This window comes from Amblyomma mixtum, chromosome 1 (assembly GCF_055824585.1).
Source record: "Amblyomma mixtum isolate Tamu chromosome 1, ASM5582458v1, whole genome shotgun sequence".
Taxonomy (NCBI): domain Eukaryota; kingdom Metazoa; phylum Arthropoda; class Arachnida; order Ixodida; family Ixodidae; genus Amblyomma; species Amblyomma mixtum.
The window spans coordinates 81,925,655-81,930,694 of NC_143012.1; the positions used below are offsets into that span (position 1 = coordinate 81,925,655).

Sequence of the window (5,040 nt, forward strand, 5' to 3'; positions counted from 1 at the left end):
ACGCGACACGACGAGACTGTGGCCAATGTAGCTCATGGAACAATATATGGCTACACGCAGATGTTGCTCTCGCAATCCTCCAGGTTTAACCAGAGCTGAATCACAGGCAATTTTTTTTTCTTTTTCAGGGAAGGAAATAGCGCAGTATCTGTATCTCATCTCGGTGGACACCTGAACCACGCCCTAAGGGAAGGGAGAAAAGAGAGAGTGAAAGAGGAAAATTTGGAGGACGCTTAAGCTTCGTCTTTAATTAAGAGTGGCACGTGACGCGTGGTGCAACGCTGCCAGGGAGTCCACGAACGCTGAAGGAGTGCATGCGATCCCGCGTGAATCCCAGATCGGAGGCGACGGCGCCCGGTTTAAAGAACCTCGGGCTAACGCATTGGCGGCCTCGTTACCGGAGTGCGCAGGCACCCATATCAGCTCCATATGGCGGGGCTGGTGGGCGGCAGGCGACCTCAGTATGCTAAACGCAGGGACGTGAACTCGCCCGCGCGCGAAATTTAGTATCGTGGTTTTGGAGTCCGATATTATGTAGCGTGCTTCCGTGTGTGCAAGCGCGTAGGCGATGGCTGCTTCCTCGGCTGCCTCCAAGGAGGTGACCCAGGGGAGGGGGACAGTAGCAAGAGGCTGTAGGGAGGAGTTGGCGACGAACACCGCCGCCTCCTCACCCGTGCATGCGGCGTCCACCCATACGGCATCCGATTCGGAGGCGTAGTATTTGTGGAGCGCCTTTGCTCGGGCTCGGCGGCGCGACTCATGATCTTGGGGGTGTATGTTGCGAGGGAGAGGTTTGATGAGAAGTTCTCGATGGAGGGGCCGAGGGATGGCGAGGAGGGTAGGGTCATTCGCTGGGATACGAATGTCTAGAGACTCCAGGATATGGCGACCAGTGGATGTTTGGGTGAGTCGCAAGTATTGCGCTTGGCGATGGGCTTCCACAAGCTCCCCAACTGTGTTGTGGAGGCCCAGGTGTAGAAGGCGTTCTGTGGAAGTGCTAACTGGCAGGTGTAGAGCCGTCTTGAACGCAGTGCGTAACATGACATCCAAGGCGGCCGTTTCCTGTCTGGTGAGTCGGAGATAGGGAATTGTGTATAAGAAACGGCTGAGGACGAAGGCATGAATGAGACGACATAGGTCGTGCTCCTTCATGCCTTTGTGGTGGCCCGAAACTCTGCGGATGAGGTGCCATATCGCGCCTGTCACCTGCTTGACCCTCTTGAAGATTACGGTGTTTTTGCCATTGTTCTGGATGTGGAGTCCCAGAACCCGGAGAGTATCCACCTCCGGGATGGCAGAGCCATTCAATTCAATGACAATGGGTGCAGTAGAGTGCCTGCGGGTGAATGGGCGGAGAATAAGGAGCTCTGACTTCTCTGGGGAGCACGAAAGTTTGATGCCTTGGGCGTGGTCTTGTGTGAGTGTGGTGGCGTTTTGTAAGTTGACGTCTATGTCGCCATCACTACCGTAGGTGGTCCAGAGTGTGATGTCGTCCGCATAGAGGGTGTGTTTGAGATTAGGTATAGTGGACAGTTTCCGGGCGAGGGGGATGAGGGTGGCGTTGAATAGGAAAGGAGAGAGGACGGACCCCTGTGGGGTGCCGACGATCCTAAGGGTGTAGGGTGGGGATGCAAGAGGGCCAAAATGAACCTCAGCCGTGCGGTCCGTGAGTTAATGTAGGTGTACATCCGTGCACCTATATTCAGGGGGGAGAGGGCAGTCATAATCGCCTGATATTAGGCGCGATCAAAGGCTTTAGAGAGATCCAAAGCCAGGACTGCCTTTGTGTGGGCCGGAATATCCGGTTCGAAGATGTCGTGAGTGAGCTGGAGCAGGGCGTCCTGAGCGGAGAGGTGGGGGCTGAAACCAACCATGCTGTGCGGGTAAAGGTCGTTGTCCGCCATGTGAAGTGTCAACCTCGCTAGAGCCACGTGCTCGAAAAGTTTTCCGAGACACGAAGTGAGCGAAATCGGGCGTAGATTTTCTAATGTAAGGTGCTTGTTCGGTTTTGGTATGAATATTACCTTCGCGTGTCGCCAGGACTAGGGGAGGGTGCCCTCCGCCCAGCATTTGTTGAAGTAGTCTGTAATCTGGGTGACTAATTGGTCATCCAGGTTGCGGAGCATAGAATTGCAAATTCTGTCAAGACCCGGCGCCGAATTCGTGCGGAGAGTCAGGAGGGCCGCTCTGACTACCGCCTCAGATATATCGGTGTCCAGTTCCGGGTTAGGCTGGCATGTGTAAGGGGGCATAGGGTCAGGTGTGCCGGGTGAGGTGTATGTTCGTTGAAGGGTGTCTAGGAGTGCGTCCGAGTCGCCGTTGTGTGCGTGTAACAGGCGTGTGACGTTGTGTTGTGTAGAGGATTTGGACTGTGTGGGATCTATAAGATGTCTGAGGAGTTGCCAAGCTCGCTTGTTGGCCGTTTGCCGGCCAGTCCGTCGCAAACTTGCCCCAGTTAGAGCGGCAGAGCTCCTCCTTGTGTTGTATCTGCGTTTGCAGGGCGGCCAGCCGCTGTTTAAGCTTTCTGTTGAACTTGTTGCGTTTCCAGCGCTCGAGGAGGCTGTGGTAGGCCTCCAAGAGGTGGGCGAGGCGAGAGTCTAGGGTGGGGGTGTTCTGTGTTGTTGCGATGTGTTTGGTGTTGTGATGGACATCGGTCGTAAGTGATCGTACCCATTCGTCGATGTCCGTAATAGGTGTGTTTGGGAGGTCTTTCCGCGATGCGCGGATGGCGTCCCAGTTCACCAGCTTGTGAGTGAGGTATGTAGGGCGGGGTTGTTTGAAGGGGAGCCAGATATTAAGGATGTAGTTATCGCTTCCCAGTGTGTGTTTTGTTCTTGTCCAAGTGATTCCACGGAGGGAGTGGCTGAGCGTCAGGTCCGAACTGGAGTCCATGCTGACGCTGTTTTCGATCCGCGTGGGTGTGTGGAAATTGTTGTGAGTAGTGAGGCGCAGTTCCTGTACTAGGGACCAGAGGCGCTGGCCACGGCCTGTACTGTAACGATAACCACAGTCGGTGTGCTGGCAGTTGAAGTCCCCTCCAATGAGGAGAGGGTGCTTGCCTACGAGTCGGTGGAGGCCCCGCAGTAGTGTCTCCAGGGAAGACATCGAGTGAGATGGGGGTGATATATATTTGCAATAAAGATGGAGGGCATTGTGTGTGTGTGGTGTATGATTTCCGTGATTACGCAGGGTGTCTCTGAAGTTATAGGGTGTGATCGGTGGGTGATCGAACGGTGTACAAGTGTGGACACCCTGGGTTTGTCCGTGGCGTATGAATGGTAGGATGTGAAACTAGGAAGGGAGGTCTTACTGGCCGTATCCTGGAGGAGGATGATTTGGGGTGCGGGGGGGGGGGGGGGGTGAGGGGGGGAACGATGAGTTGCAAAGGAGCGCGCTTGCCCCGGAAGCCGCGGCAATTCCACTGGATAATAGGTAAATTAGGTTGTTGCCCCGCCATAGTGGAGCTTTTGGTGTTCCAGTATGGGAGGAGTCGGAGGGGGGCGGGAGAGTGAGGGGCGGAGGGGCGGTGGTTTGAGGTTGGTGTGGTTCATGATAGCGGTTTGCATGTGCTCTAGGTTTTGGATACGGGTGTCTAGGTGGGCCAGTTCATGTCGAATGTATGAATCAGGCGTCAGAACATCGTGTCGATCTTCTCCAGTTGTGTGAAGAGAGAGTCGATTTTGGCATCTGTCCAGGCTTCTAAAGCCTTTAGTTTTGCGCCAAATTTTGCCTCAATGTTTTCAAGGTCTTCATGTGTGACGGGTGGAAGTTCTGTGGTACGTTTCTTTTCGGTGGGCGGTTGCGTGGGTGAGGGTGTTTGGGTGGGAGTGGGAGGTACGGATTGTGAAGGTGGGGTTGGTGGTGAGGGTGGTTGTGGGGTTTGTAGGAGGGAGGATAGGCGACTCATCTCTTCCCGCAGTGCCCTGATCTCCTTGTCGCTTGGGTCCTCCTGGGCAAATGGGGTGGTGCAGCCTGTTTGGAGATGGCTCCAGCTGCTCGGGTCCTTTGGACGTTCTCTTCTGGGACGCGAGGTGGAGCGGGTGGCGGTGGTGTCCTTGTGAACAGCGTCTATGAATGCTTCGTCCTTGCGAGAGATGTGGGGATGTGCAGGGGTGGATGTGAGTCTTAGCTCCCTGGCCTTGCAACTCCCTGTGCCCGTCATGTGTGCGTCCCCGCATAATATGCATTGGGGAGTGCAGGAAGGGTTAGGCTACTTGGGGAGGGTTTTGCCACACCTCGGGCAGTTACTTTCGCGGCAGCGTGCATACGTCTGTTCTGTGGCCTGGTTGTCGGCAATTAACACAAGCGTCCATGTGGCCTCTGTAAAGGGTGCACCAGTGGAGCCCCCTCCATAAAGGATTGTACGAGGGCCCGCTTCTTCTCGGAAGGTAATCAGTATAGATCTAGTGGTGCCCATACGTCGAGCATTTACTACGGGAGAGCGGGATTGCCTAACTCCTTGGGGGTTTCATTCCAGAAGGCGTTTGAGATCACCCCGCGCACTGCGCCGTCCGGGGGAGCAATGTAGGCTGCTACGGCGTAGTCGTTGGCTTGGTATTGAATTTGGCTATCTTGACGAGTACAAGTGCGTCTGCTTGATGTGGCGTGCTCATTGTGCACGTGTTGTTTGTAGGGTGTACACGTAGCTGGGGGCGAGTGGGCTCCTGGAGCGTATAGGCAGCTTGTAAGATGGCGACGCGAAGCTGGCGTGGCGGTACCAAGGCGAGCTGAAGTCCTCCCCGGGAGCGGAAAATCACCTTGTAATCAGCAGGCGGTAGCGGCGGCTGCTGGCGTGACTTTTGCGCGGCGACGCGCGCGGCGCGCAGCTGCTCTAATGTCTGGGCTTTGAACGCGGCCTCCCTGGCGGGCATGTCGGCTGTGATAGGGCTGGTTGCCTTCTCGGCTTCCATGTAAGAGCATTGGCGATTCTGCTGTAGTGGTCGCTCTTGGGTGCGTTCGGGAACGCTGAGGACGTGCGTCCAGTACCGCGGATCGAAGTCGCGAGGGTCAAGAGTTTCGCCTTGCACTTGCACCTCCATG

General features: G+C 55.7%; 1 pseudogene; it reads right to left on the minus strand.

Moving 5' to 3' along the window:
* Positions 1-246: 246 nt before the first annotated feature.
* On the minus strand, positions 247-3,105 carry LOC149366963 (uncharacterized; annotated as a pseudogene).
* Between the last annotated feature and the right edge of the window lie 1,935 nt (positions 3,106-5,040).